Genomic DNA, 14586 nt, shown 5'->3' on the forward strand with positions numbered 1-14586 from the left:
GCATCCAGTGTGTATGCCCCAATGAAAAATTAAAGCATACTGCGTGAATATTAATTGGGTCATCCAGATGTTGCTGGGTAACCTTCTAAAGGTGGCCAGTAACTCATTAAATATTCATGAGCAATATCCTTACATATTTGTTAGTTAGTGAGTGAAATTGCAAACACCTGGACATGTCAAATCTACAACAGACGGACTACTGTATCGTGACTGAACACACAGCCCTGTGACATTATTATTATCATTATTTTAAAGAACTTTAAATTTTGATCAGTAAAAAAAAAAAAATGCAAACTTGAAAAATGAAGAATCCTAACAAAATAACTTAAAACAAATGTTAGGAGCAGACGCACACTCCAGAATACTAAAAGCAGACATAGCATAACAGATGACAGCCACAGTTTAGCAACTAATTTGTAAAATCGGCATAGCCGATAATAATAACAATCAACAAATTTTATTAGCAATTATTAAGGTCTTTGCATTTCCATGCCAAAAGCAAAAATTGTTATTCATATTCTTACGTTGTGAGTGTTTGAATTAGTAACTTAAAGCAAAAGAATTAATTAAATGAATTTCACTGTCGTCATTAAACTGTAAATTCATCATCTGACACCTCCTATTCATTACATTTCTTTTCATATTACTTTTTACTATTTATTGTTTTTGCATACAAATCGGCATAAATGACAGACTTCAGTATGGAATATATAATCATTCAATTAATCAAAGACATAATCAACAGGTTAATCAGTTCTTAAAATAGTTGTTTCTTGCAGCCCTAATGCATATAGAGGCTTCACACTGCAGAAATAATAACAGCAGTATGGTAGCATGCGATTGGAAACATATTTACTGTTATGACAGTAGTGGCAGACACAATGACAGGGTAAACAGCACAGTCCTGTCATTACTGATAACAGACCAGCCACCAATCAAGAATGATGCAGCAAAGATGTGATAAATCAGACAAGGTGAAAGATATTTAATAAGGAGATGAGCATGGCTGGAAATTCCACCAAAGAGATGCACAGAAACCCGCGGTGGTAAAGCTGACTTAACTAATTAGTGTGCTAATAAGTTTTGCGTGGCTGAACCCTCAGCACCTCCAATTATCACATGGCAGCACAACACACACAGTTTAAAGCCAAGTTGAATAATGGATGATCACTTAGACTTCCACTTTATAGGCCAAGGTGATTACCTAGACTGTGTTTAGTCTTTATTTAGGAAAGTAAAATTAACCTCACTTCCTCGTGGGCAGAGCTGTTATTAGATCATATTACTGAGGTTTAATTAGGAGCAAAAATGTGTAGTAATTAGCTCGTATTGTGTCAGTAGTATGAAGCTCTACGTGAGACATATGCCAGACTGTTTCTCTATAAGTTTCCGGCCCAAGGCTCCAATTATCCCATTGCGTCTTCCAAACAACGGGAGGTCGTCTGCAGTGCACAGGTCTCCTGCTTTTCTTTTAACAGATAGCAAAGATGAAAGAGTGAGCAAATTAGAGAAGTTTGAGATGGAGGAGATAAAGTTGCCTTATAAAAGGGCTCCAATTATCCTTCCCTTGATTTTTGCTTTTGTCGAACTGATGCTCTTTTGTAACACCTGGATATGTGTTCTGTTGATTTGGGGGGATTTTTTAAATAGATGTGTACGTTTTTAAGTACGTGACTTTGTCAAGATAACTAGAAACATTGATCGTGATATTTTTGAAGAATACTTTCAATACTTTCTCAAACTTAAAAAAGGTAATAAGCAAATATTTTTACCCAAAAAGTCAAGGTGAGCCAATTACATTTAAAATATTTAATGCAAGAAGTAAAACACATAACAAAAATTAGTTAATAATCAAGGCACTGTTTTAGTGAACTTAATGTATATGGTCCAATATATATATATATATATATATAACATTTACTTACATATATTAGTACTAAAATATGTTATTATTTATTTTTTATTATTATTATTTTATTTTATTACATTGTCAGACATGGGATCATTGTTATTTTAGTGTTATTTATATTCTATTATAGTATTTATTGATATTTAGAATTTGAATTTTTAATATATCTTCAATTTTAATTTTACTTTTAATCATCTGTTATGTGTTTTTTTTTTCCATTTTATTTCATTTTAAATATTTTGACCACTTTAATACATTCTAGTTTATTTTAGTTTTAAATTTAGTACTTGCTAAGGCAAGATTTCTAAAATCTAAAGTCTAAAATTTGAATGTAACATTTATTTTATTTCAATTTAGTTCTACATTATTTCAATTGAAAATTGCTTTTAATAGTTTTAGTTTACTTTAGTTCTATCATGACAACTCTCAGTAGGTTTTTAGCATGGTGTTAATATGTATTGGCGGACTAGATCTGCTACGTTACTGCTGTTGGTTATTACTGTATTTTTAGATTACTGCTGCTGCAAAGCAAATACAGGAACTTTCTACTGCCAATACATACACAGATACGGTGCTGTAAGTATTTAAGACATACTGTACTGCTGCTGCACAAGCAGCATATCTATACAGGTGGAGCTGGGGAAGGAGGAGGGTTTCAGAGGAACACTGAAACAGTGCTGCAAAAGTAGCTTCATAAAGTCTAACCAGCCATTAATCTGTAAAGCAGTTAGCTCATTGGGTTTTTAATCGATTCATTCTAAATTATTAAAGGGGGGGGGGGGTGGTGGGGGGGGGAAATGCTATTTCATGCATACTGAGTTTTTTACACTGTTAAAGAGTTGGATTCCCATACTAAACATGGACAAAGTTTAAAAAATTAAGTTGTATGTTAGAAGGAGTATTTCTGTTCCAAAAATACTCCTTCCAGTTTGTCACAAGTTTCGGAAAGTTTTTTTCGAGTATGGCTCTGTGTGACGTTAGATGGAGCGGAATTTCCTTATATGGGTCCTAAGGGCACGTCTCCCGGAAGAGCGCACGCTCCTGTATAGCAGAGCACTGAGAGCACAACAGACTTCACCGATCAGAGCGAGAGCGTCGCAAAATGTCACAAAAGGAGTGTGTTTTTGGTTGCCAGGGCAAGACAACCCTGCACAGATTACCTAAAGAGAAACAGCATTAAGGGACCAGTGGATGGAGTTTATTTTTACAAAGTGTTTGTTTTTGTTCCCTGCATTTCTAAAATACTTGTTTTACAAACAAGGCCCAGTTTGACGACAGATTTGCACATCGTTTATTTCTTAAGGATAATGCAGTCCCAACGAAAAAGGGTCACGATCGTGTGTTGGAACCGCAGGCGGTGAGTAAAACGGCTTCAAATATCTCTGTGTTGTTAACTTAGCTATCGGCGCGTAAGCACATCAAGTAAACAACATGTGATGTTGTCATCAAACTGCACTTTCCACATGTACAGCTTAAAAAAAAAAAAAAAAAAAAAAGACGACAAAGTGGAACTTAGTAATTTTCCAAAACCGCTAAGCAAATATATACAGTTTCAGTACATACCACATAGAGACGCTGTTGTTGCTGCTGCTCTTGTTGAATTTCAGCCTCGGGATCTGATTCTGGATCATAAATATACGCTGAATCTGACTGTTAGCCATGGTTTGTTTTGGTTGGTTTTTTCCTCACGGTAATGTCACAGTTTCCAAACGCTATCAAAGCAAAAGCCTAATGGCGCTCGTGATTCTTTAGCTCCGCCCACACGTCACGCCTACAGGCGCTCGTGTTTTTCCGGGAAAAATCGGTACAGACTATCTTTCTCTTATGAATATAATAAAACTAAAGACTTTTTGGAGTTATGAAGGATGCAGTACTACTCTATAGGTACTCAAGATTAACAGGATATTGAGTGAAAACGAGCATCCCCCCCCCCCTTTAATTGAAAGAAATAAACCTAACCAACTCTGGAATTATTTGCCAATGAAGTTTATATCAGGAAGAATTATAAAAAATAATCTCTCCTTGAGTATATAAGAGCCTAATTATTGAATTTGAAGTTTTAAATTGATTCATTTAAAATTATTCTTTGTGAAATGAATTGAACTTACCGAATCTAAGAGCATTTTGAACACTTAAGTTTAAATCAGGAAGAATCATGAAACTAATCTATTGAGACTCTTTAGGAAACTTAAAGGCCAAATCAAAACTGAATTAACATCATCACAATAGTGTTGCTCACTGTATGACCAACAAAATGACTCTGAATCTATCATGAATGTTCAGTAGACTATTTACAGCCCTAGTGTGTCTTATAAGAGGAAGTTCAGTGTTCATTCTGCTCTGGTGCCCTTGGACTTATTCACTATGACAAATCGCATTACACGGGGCATTTCCACCCTCCGATCTCTCTGATCCAAGGACAGCTGGAGTCTGGTTGGAACCCCGTGGCTGTGTTTATTTATTTTTGCATTATTGAGCTCATTACTGCTGAGCCACATCTGAGCATCCTGGACACATTATTCACCACAAGACGGATATCGCTAATCTTTCTTTCATAATCTAGAGAAATGCAATATTGAAATTCAGTAGAGAGGGTTATTATGATAACGGCTGGACACATTTTATTCCACTAACAATAGTGAGGTGGCAGTGTGTGTCATGGTTTCCATCAAATGTTATTTACTTGGTCAGTTACACTATGGAAAGATCTTATTTTATCTTGATACAGGATTACTCTACTTTCAAGATAACATATAGACTAGTGTGCTCTTCTACACATCTTGCATTAACATCCTATATGTGTTAAAACATTGGGAACTGTATTATACTGTGTCTCTGAGAAAATACATTTCACTACATTGATTGGAGACCGAATCAAAAACAAAACTTTGCTGCATGTAAAAAAAAAAATAAAAGGCATAAAATCAGACTTTCAAAATGTAGACCCTTCAGACAAACATTGAAACCAATCCAAAAATCCAATTAAACGACTAAAACACAAAATACACGTTTACAGTGTACAGTAATGAACCCCTAAAGACAAATGTCAAAGAAACATGGGAATAGTGTGGATTACTTCCCATTCGTCATTTCAGGATGAAAGAGTAAAAAAAAAAAAAAAAACTACATTAAAAAATATTTCATAAAAATACTTCTGTCCCTTGAAGCACAATATGAAAAAGAGGTAGAGAGAGAAAAAAAAAAGAGGATTGTTTCATTTCACTGGACTGCAGCCTCTTTATGTGAAACATGCATTTGTTTGCCCACAGGCATTAAAAATAAATAAATAAATAAATAAAATCTCTTCAACCTTCATTTCACTATTTATCAACCTTCAATAATTCAAAGATTTGTTCAAGATGAAAGGTAGCTCTATGAAATACGACTAATTAATTTGTTTTTTAACTAAAGAACTAAGTATAAATTTCATAAAAGCCCATTTATTCTTTTTGTTAAGTTATATGAAATTAGTAGCTAAAATAGAAAGTTATCCACACTTTAAATTGGTTTGTGATTTTGCACATTAATAAGTAACAGCATTTTGCTCTTCCCGGGCTCAACTTTTTCTGCCTTCACTGTACAAAAAATATTACTTAATTAGTGAAATAAAACACAATAAATATAAAATAAAATACCAATCTAATAAAATACCAATACAAAGACATGGGAAAGAAAGTTGAAAAGTATGTCTAAGAAATATGATTAATAATCAATTATTTTTTTTAAATGACAGAATTAACTATAAACTCCACCAATAGTCAATTTAATACTTGTTTAGGTTTAGTTATTTGAAATATGTCATTAAAAGAAAAATCTATTAATTTATTATTTCAAGTACTTGAATAAATAATATTCCACATCTTCCACATCTAAAAAAAATACTCATCATCTTCCCTGAGCTTCTGATATATTAAAATAACAATTTACTGACTGAATTGAGAAATATGGACCAGGGAATATGTACAGTTCAAAGGTTTTTATTTGAGGTGTCATACAATGGGACTTTTTTTATTTTTATGGACTTTTTGCCATGAGAATGATGTACAGGTCAGCTGATCTGTACTCCGTACTCAACACACAAGCTGAGGAATAACAGTCTTTGACCTTTAAAGCCCTGCTGAGACTTTTACATGGTAGAGCAACCACTTCAGACAATTTCAATTGCACTAAAGTAAACCAAAGTCCACAGAGACTACAGATCTTTTATTTCTCTGTTTTCCATCCTCAAACATTCATTGAAGGACTTTGGTAAAAATGTGGTCTGTTGACTCATGCTTGGAGGCAGGATTACTAAAAAAAATAATAAAATAAAATACAGAAAATAAGATAACAAAAATCCTGTAGCGCCTATCGTCAGATCTCACTGAACAATCCAAATGAAAGTTTGCTAGGAAAAGCACAAACAGAAGATGAAAAGAACTCAATTATTAAACACGTTTCCTGTATTTAATAAGAAAGATGTGTGATTATTTTATCTCCCGAGTGTCACTACACCACTGCTGTGGCAGGGATTACAGAATATCACAGACTATCAGAGCAAAAGCAGGTGTGAGCACATTGACAGCCACTTCACACCAGATGAATTCAATTAATTCTGTGCACGCTTTCAGGTTCTCGACGACGAACCACCAGGCATTAATCTGGCTAATGGGAATGAAGAGAACTCATCATTCACACATGCACCATTTACAGCCTCATCTGCAACGGTAGCAAAAACTTTCAGTGAAGAGAAAAAAACAGCTCACAGAAAGCAGCTGGCTCAGACAACATCCCGGGATGGGTCCTCAGAAACTGCTCATCTGCACTAGCCGAACTCTCTGCAGATATTTTAAATTCAGCATTCAGCACAGTGGTTGCATCAAAGCTCACCAACAAGCTTTATGCCCTTGGAGTGCCACCCACCCTCTGGAGCTGGATTCAGAACTTTTTTACTGGCAGACCACAGACAGTGGTGTGCGATCTCGAGTGTCCATCACCAGCTCCATCATGGTATGGTTCGGCTGCTGCACAGTAAAGGATTGTAAGGTCAGCTCAAGTTATCACTGGAACTGCCTTCCCAGCACTGGACAGCCTTTACCAGACCAGAATCATCAAGAGAGCCATCAGTATCAGCACATTCGTCACCCACGGCACAGACTTCTCACACTCCTACCATCAGGCACACGCTACTGAAGTGTCAAAGCCAGAACAACAAGACTGAAAAACAGCTTCTACCCTACCTCAACAGGCATATTCGCCATGTTTACAGTGCACTAAACACTTTATAAGTATGTATATACTGTACACTTACATACACTTAATAAATACTGTATATACTATATGCTTAAGTTTTACATTACATTACACCTATATATACTGTGTGCATATTGGGTATGATGGGGTTAAAGTGTGCATCACTCATCAAACGAAAAGTTCAATGCCATTTTGAAACAGTTTAAAGGGGATGTCCAATGCTATTTCATGCATTCTGACTTAATTACATTACTAAAGAGTTGGATTCTCATGCTAAATCTGACCAAAGTAAATAGAATAAATAAATAAATAAATATATATATATATATATATAGTAATAGGGCCGGGACTCGATTAAAAAAATTAATCTAATTAATTAGAGGCTTTGTAATTAATTAATCAAAATTAATCGCATTTTATTCGCATATAAATATTAGAACTGAGAACAGTGAGAACTAATTTTTTTTCACATGGATTTATAGTATACCATTGAATAATGACTGAATACATAAGCTTAAGGAACAAAATAGTTTATTTTGTTCAACCAAGTCTAGCAGACCAGTGCAATTTTTGCCATGAAGTGTAGCAATAGCATATTTAGAAACAATTTAGAAATAGTACATTTCAGAAATTCAGGAAGCTTATAGGTGCTGGAACCTTCTGTAAAGTGTTTTTTTAAGTAAAACACAATACTGTCAATTACATTCAGAACACTGGAAACCCTGACTATTAGAAAACATCTCTCTGTTGCTTCAGAGGCCATAACATACTAAGTCCAACTCTCAATAACCTTGGCCAAAACAATAAAGAGTTCAACATAAACTGTTGCACCAACAAAATAATACATAGTTCAACATAAAGTGTAAAGTCCACACTAGCTGCTATATGTTTTGCGTTGAGGTGATACTTGAGGCTCGATGTGCTGCTGCGGTGATGTGCGAACGCTAGTTGGTGCTTCAGTATAATCGGTCCGCCGAAACTCATCCAGTGAGAAACGTTCTGCGGTGCAAAAATAAGTTATTAAAAATGCGGGGATTTTTTTCCTGTAATTAATTAATCTTAGTTAACGCGTTATTTTTTGTGTAATTAATTAATCTTAATTAACGCGTTAAAGTCCCGGCCCTAATATATAATAGAGTGAACACAACATGTCAATATATTAATTTTGTTGTTTTTTCTGCGACTGCAGTAGATCAAGAGTATTTCTCTCTCTCTCTCACTCTATCTCTCTCAAATAGCTGCTGTCTCACATTTAATTGAAATCTCTACCAAGAAGAAGAAGAAAAAGAAGAACATAATCAGACTTCCTCGTTGTCTTCGCCTGAGGCGTTTACATGGTTCCAGCTGGGGCTCTTAATAAAACGCACAATAAAATGTCCATTTGAGGCAAGCCTAGAGTCATTTACAACAAACAAACTAGATGATTTGAGTCAAGACTTTAACGCTTGGATCACCAAAAGTGGAAAAGTCTCTACATTTTGCTTGACTCGTCCTACAGTACACATGATCATTTCTTTCACCTGGCTGACCACGTGGCCTAGTTTTGTATTAATTTTTGAAGAGATGTGTGTTTTTGAGGGTAAAAGGATAAACAGAAGTTTGAAAGACGTTATACTTCTCATTACCTTTGAACTGTTAGCTTTTACTCTTTCTTCACTTGCTTTTACTGTCTCAAGTGCCTTAAAAGAACAATGCACTATTAATCTCCACTGATGATTGATTAATACATTAATGGTTCATTTGGGGAGGTGTAAAGGAAAACTGCACTTGAAAGAACAGCTTTTAAAAACATAAATGTGAATCATACATTTCATAGCATTCATAATGATGCCCTCTTTGACATCTAGAGGTATCAAGTATTTAATGGACGTTTTAGTCTGATGAGAATCAATTGGCATGTGCTGTAACTGGTTCATGTGAAAAAAAAAAAATATCCAAACCAGAAAATCCAATCATGTCATGCACAGAACCAAGCACTAGTATTGACGATACCTTTTTATTACCTTAAACAGTTTTTAGGAAGCCACTGAGTATAAAAATCATGATTTCTAAGTACATTTTTATACTGTAAAATTGCAACTGGCCATTTGAGATTTAAAAGGGTCTCCAACAAGCTAGGAGGCTGAAATTTAGAAATATTTATTTTGCTTCAAATTCAATAATTGTTTTTACCTGACTTAGGACTACATAGTTGCTCTGGCATAAAGAGTTCAGTCTCAGACCTCTCAGACTATATTTAAAGCTTCATAAAGCTATGACAAAAATCATTTTCTTTTTATGACAAAAATAAAATAATAATAAAATCTGAACAGGCTTTCTGAAGATAGCAAAGATATAGATCACTAAGGCTCACCGTTGTATTTTATTTTGTTGCACTTTTTGCTGAATTTTGAGTAAAATTTAAGAAGAAATATCTTAAATCATCCATTTTCAATCACTAAACATATTACAGTTTAAATAACCAAATTATGTTATTAAAGTGTTAGCAATTGTGTCAGAGTGACCTTGTTGTGCAACTTCAATAATATTCAATATGTATTAGTTTTTTAAACTGTTATGTTTATTTATTTTTTTTTTTTTTTATGCAGTTCAGAGTATCAGCTAAGTATTATTAGCCTTAAAATACAAGTCGTGATTTTGCTAAAGTGGGTTTTCGAAGGTTAAAGATGATCAGAACTTTCAGAATATCTTTTTATCACACCAGGGACAGGTTTTTGTAAGGAATCGTGCTGGTTACTGATTTAGCTACATCTTTTGTTCATGTGTTAAAAACTGGCAGGATCTATTCAGTAGTCCAAAAGTCTGAGCGAGGGAAATATGGCAGCGTCCTTGGATGTAATTGGGCTGACAGTCTGCAAAGAACGGAATTTAAACAAACAAAGATAAAGAAGCACAGTGGGTTCAGCGCACCACCTAAAACCCTAGTATCATCAACTAGACACAGACAATATATGTCAAATATCGATCAAATTTTCCTCTTAAGTACTGATGAAAAAGGGTGGGTGAATAGCTATTAAATCAGAAAATAAATTGGTTGTTTGAAACTATAAACCAGGTGTTATATACTAGTACCGTAGTTTTATTTGCTCTGTTACAAACATTATTGTGAATATTCCTCTACTGTACTTTGGTCATTTTGGTTAAAAGTATTTGGTAAATGTATAAAGGTAACACAAATGCAGCACTGAAATTACAATTTTTTAGGAATATATACAGCAGTCAACATTTGAAGTGGATAAAAACATCATCAAAGTTGTCATAAAAACTCAAAGATCCACTTAAAATGTTGACTACTATATATATATATATATATATATATATATATATATATATATATATATATATATGGCCACATATCAAATGATCAGTAAAAAAAAGTCCCAAACTGTACAAAAAAGAAATATATAAATGATCTTACTACTACTACAAACTAATACATTTTAACAGTTGTGGAGTACGTTCCACAATAAAATATTATTTCAGTGTTTTTAATCATGCAGGAGCCTAAAGAGCAGCTGACTGTACTCTGTCCTTTACATTTAATCCAGGTTTATTTAAAGAATGTCACCAGTCACACTGTGATTTTATGTCCACGTATTGAAAATTCAGAGCCAATGCGTCTGAATCTTACTAATGCATTCTGTGGGAAAGGAGCAGATGAATAAGCTCATTCAAGACCAAAGGGCTGCCTGGGCTTTCATTCCTTCTCCCCTTCCTTCTCACCGCTGCAGATTCTATTACAGACCAAAAGCTTCAGCACACTGTGATACACGGGTACTGCTCATAATCAACGTGTCCTACTAGCATCCACAGGGACGGCAAACACTGTGCATGGCCTGAAATGAAAAGCTTTGAACACGGATCACAAAAACACTGCGCTCACATAAGCAAAACGGATGCTTGCTCTTGTATTATTAACATGGCCAGGAACCAGTACAGCAACAAAAACAAAGGTTCTACTGAGACTGAGGACCTGACAGGTCTAGGAAACGATGCCATTATATTTAAATGGGTTTCTTTAATATTGATGGGAGCAAGATATTCTATTACACACCGCTTAGCTCCTCTGTAATCAGACATATGTAAAAAAATAAAAATAAATAAACAATACTAAATTCCATCAAAAAAAAAAAAAAAAAACACAGCAGCAAAAACATGAGTGAAAAAGTGATTAAGTAATTAAGAAAGTAATTTAAGTAATAAAGATAGTGGTGTGTAATATTGAAGAGTTTAGGTTTTTATGGTGAAAAAAAAAAACTACAAAGATATGAACTCACAGAATGTTAATGGTGGACTCACTCCCAAAACATGACATAAAATGAATTTACTACTACAAAGTTTAAGTTGGAATAGTCTAAAAGAGTTTAAGTGTAAAAACAACGATGTTGTAAAAGCAAACTTGTGACAAGTTGTAGTGTGATATTTTAAAGACTGGGTTTTTCCTGCATAGGGAATTACGAGTCGGCACAACTGAGGCAGTCACATGCAAGCTACACTAAACGGCATCCATTAGGGATTTTAATCCAAAAGTGTGCACATTTTGAGAAATAATGATATCTTTACATGCTTACTTCATATTTCTTCTGACAGAATCATAATTTCTATTAATTTTCCACTGAATGCTTCCAGTGATATCTGCCTGTGATTTCTCTTCTGCGATCGCTGTTATGACTCATTTGTTGATCATGTCACTCATATTATGTGTTCATAACCCACCCTTGTCTCTTCCGATGATGATCTTTCACATTCTTCTAAATGCATAACAAACTCAGGGAAATGTCTCTATTTGTGAAACATAAAGCTAATAAACAAATGATTATGATAGTAATGATGTGTATGTGATTTGTGCATTAGATCGCAACTGGAAGACATAACAAACACTCAATGTTGTTCTAAAGTGAGTTTATAGTAAAAGTGTGTATTAAATCATATCAAATTATATCTTGTATCATGATGCTAATGTTAGCTCTAATGCACCTGTTACTCAGCCGCGATTATATGCATTTCATGAATTTTGGCAAAATAATTCATGTAAGGTCATAAGTAGTAGTTTTCTTTTATTTTGTAGAAAGACTCTTAATAATAAATGGATACATTTGGGATCAAAGCAATGTGGGCCAGGATGCAATGGACTATGACGAGTGGATATATACTGCTGTTATATTGTATGTAATGTTCAACAGGTTAGCATCTTGAAGAATATGCTTTAACTTAAATACTGTCATTATCTTCAAACATCTAATTGTTAGAACACCTAAAATATGTTGTTTGTAAAAAATAAAAAGTTTTTCTCCAGCCAGCTGAAGGCATGGTACAAGTGCATGTGTGCACATGATCAGGATGGTTCCACATTGGCTGAAATATATTTTATGTTTTTAAGTTTTTCAGTGGGTGAAAGTTCGCATTCAGTGTGAATAGCTCTATGGGAATCCATTGCGTCTATTCAAAATCTTCTTCTAAGACTTAGACTAAGGCTAAGGAGACTCTGGGAGGAAAATAACTTGATTCAGACTTGTCACTGTAAATGGCAACAACACTGGGGTGGTATAGGCCTGCATGTGGTCCACCCATTCAATAACCTGGAGTGGGTAGCAAAAAAAAAAAAAAAAACTCGCTGTATAGGAAGTAGGCAGGTGGTGCCACATGACTCTAGCTTAATCAAGAAATGTACCTCAGTTCAAGACCAAACGTCATTCCCCTGCAGGTGGTGGCTGAAGGCAATGCTGTTCAGACAAAGCATCCATATCATGGGGCTCCATATAGTTCCATCTTCCCTGCTGCCATGAAGGTGCGCAACTTTCTCGCAGCTGAATTTCTTTTTTTAAAGAAGTCTAGCAGCTGCAATACCTGCATTTCCTTTGTGGGATCAATAAAGTGTTCTCTTGCTTTCTCACAATCCAAAACAATATATTCTCGGGGTAACACCAAGTGCATTGACAAGGTGCAAATGAATCTGCCATGTAACCACCCACTTTGTTATGGAGGTGGTGTTTTACTTAGAATCTCTAGAATAACACACTAGAACTTGAACAGAAAACCTGAAGCATCAGTAAAAAGGAAACTTGTATTGTGTGGTGTTGTATTAGCACATCTTATTGTTTGTCCTATTATGTGTGTTATTTTTTTCATTAATTCATCTCAGTGATTTCATTGCTGAAACTAAACATTTATAGAGTTTAATAGCTTTTCTTATTCACTGATGTTTAGTTACTTCCATTAGCTAATTTGAATAAGCAGATTACTTCCAGTTGAGTATTTTGGTTTTCTTGCCAAATACAGTTTCTCTTTAAAGTGCAAATAAACCTTTCTGTTCAGACATGCTCTGTGCACATTAGTTGATAAGATTTATCCTTCGTGGTGAGACATAGTTTACAACATCAAAGGAGGCAAGACAGAAATAATGATTTTACAGATTTTTACGGACGATTCCTTGCTGAACTGAAGTAGATTCGCATCATGCGATTTTGCATGACTGTTAAACACAGCATCTTCACTTTTCGCTCAAGACTGCTATGAACGTGGATGAAAAACTTTACTATATCGCTGCCTGTCATCACTGAGGTCATCCCAACATGATTAAAACAGTCATTGCTTTGCACATGAAATATATCCAAAATTAAAATGCAGCCTTTAAAATCTCTCATAAGACCTGAATAAAAACCAATTATGGATTTAGACAGATAGAGAGAAAGATGCTTTTAAACACGACATTAGAAAGTAAAGAAGCCATTTTGCATGCTCTAATGGATTGTGACCATCAATATATCATTGCCAGCACTGCAATTTTAATTATCGACAGATGTCTTTTTTTCTTTTTTTCTTTTTTGCTGTACTCTCAGAAGCTAAATGATGCAAACCCATTCCCAATGCAACGGGCAGGGATTTGACTGTCTGAAAATATTAATAATAATAATCAAAACAGAGGTTTTCGAAACTCATTTACATCAAGTGAATATCATTGTCTCAAACACAAAGCATACTAATCATAATCTTTCAGTCAAGCAAAATGAACAAGCCTTTCACAAATTAAATAGCAAGGCCAAAACCAAGATGTGTGCAGCAGGGCAGCGCTTTTAGGTAAAGAAACCATTGACTCCTGGTTTAGAGTTAACATTAGGGATGCACAATGCTCTGTGGTCATACTGGTATCACTCAATAAACTCGAGTAGTGACAGACTGACAATGTTAACATCATCAGTCTGATAAGTAAAAAATGCAGATATATTTAATATGATGTTTGGTATCCATATGAGCATGTAGATGACTAGACTTTTAAGGTAAGTTTTGCAATCAATCACACAAGATGTCAACTGTTAGTTGACATATCAGCAAATATACTAGTTATCAGCTTGCAAATTTAAATCATGATTTGTATCAGCCAAAAATGCCCATACAGATGCATACTGAGACAATAAGTCTATCAGTTTAAAAAGTGGAGTCAATGA

At 34.6% G+C, this 14586-nt stretch overlaps 1 protein-coding gene across 2 annotated transcripts in view; it reads right to left on the minus strand.

The window, feature by feature from the left end:
• Positions 1–14586, minus strand: part of LOC113054258 (leucine-rich repeat transmembrane neuronal protein 4-like) — a 29145-nt gene that overhangs the window by 3409 nt on the left and 11150 nt on the right. The gene's annotated exons all lie outside the window — the stretch shown is intronic.

Source organism: Carassius auratus, chromosome 35, assembly GCF_003368295.1.
Source record: "Carassius auratus strain Wakin chromosome 35, ASM336829v1, whole genome shotgun sequence".
NCBI classification, from domain to species: Eukaryota; Metazoa; Chordata; class Actinopteri; order Cypriniformes; family Cyprinidae; genus Carassius; species Carassius auratus.